The sequence below is a fragment of the Myxine glutinosa genome, unplaced genomic scaffold (genome assembly GCF_964187855.1).
Source record: "Myxine glutinosa unplaced genomic scaffold, kmMyxGlut1.1 SCAFFOLD_1854, whole genome shotgun sequence".
In the NCBI taxonomy this organism is placed as follows: domain Eukaryota; kingdom Metazoa; phylum Chordata; class Myxini; order Myxiniformes; family Myxinidae; genus Myxine; species Myxine glutinosa.
This window is the reverse complement of record NW_027617949.1, coordinates 28,624-29,610: the sequence shown is the minus strand read 5'-3', so window position 1 is coordinate 29,610 and position 987 is coordinate 28,624.

Below are 987 nucleotides of genomic sequence, written 5' to 3'. Positions count from 1 at the left end.
AAAACCACTTTTCGCACTTGTGTTAGTGTTGAAAAACCACTTTTCACACTTGTGTTGGTGCAGGAAACCACTTTTGCACTTGTATTAGTGTGGAAAAAACACTTTTCGCACTTGTGTTAGTGTTGAAAAGCCACTTTTCTCACCTGTGTTAGTGTTGAAAAACCACTTTTCGCACTTGTGTTAGTGTTGAAAAACCACTTTTCGCACTTGTGTTAGTGTTGAAAAGCCACTTTTCGCACTTGTGTTAGTGTTGAAAAACCACTTTTCGCACTTGTGATAGTGTTGAAAAACCACTTTTCGCAGTTGTGTTAGTGTTGAAAAACCACTTTTCGCACTTGTGTTAGTGTTGAAAAACCACTTTTCGCACTTGTGTTGGTGCAGGAAACCACTTTTGCACTTGTATTAGTGTGGAAAAAACACTTTTTGCACTTGTGATAGTGTTGAAAAACCACTTTTCGCACTTGTGTTAGTGTTGAAAAACCACTTTTCGTACTTGTATTGGTGCAGGAAACCACTTTTGCACTTGTATTAGTGTGGAAAAACCACTTTTCGCACTTGTGTTAGTGTTGAAAAACCACTTTTCGCACTTGTGTTAGTGTTGAAAAACCACTTTTCGCACTTGTGTTAGTGTTGAAAAACCACTTTTCGCACTTGTGTTGGTGCAGGAAACCACTTTTGCACTTGTAGTAGTGTGGAAAAACACTTTTCGCACTTGTGTTAGTGTTGAAAAACCACTTTTCGCACTTGTGTTAGTGTTGAAAAACCACTTTTCACACTTGTGTTAGTGTTGTAAAACCACTTTTCGCACTTGTGTTGGTGCAGGAAACCACTTTTGCACTTGCATTAGTGTGGAAAAACCACTTTTCACACTTGTGTTAGTGTTGAAAAACCACTTTTCGCACTTGTGTTAGTGTTGAAAAAACACTTTTCGCACTTGTGTTAGTGTTGAAAAACCACATTTCGCACTTGTGTTGGTGCAGGAAACCA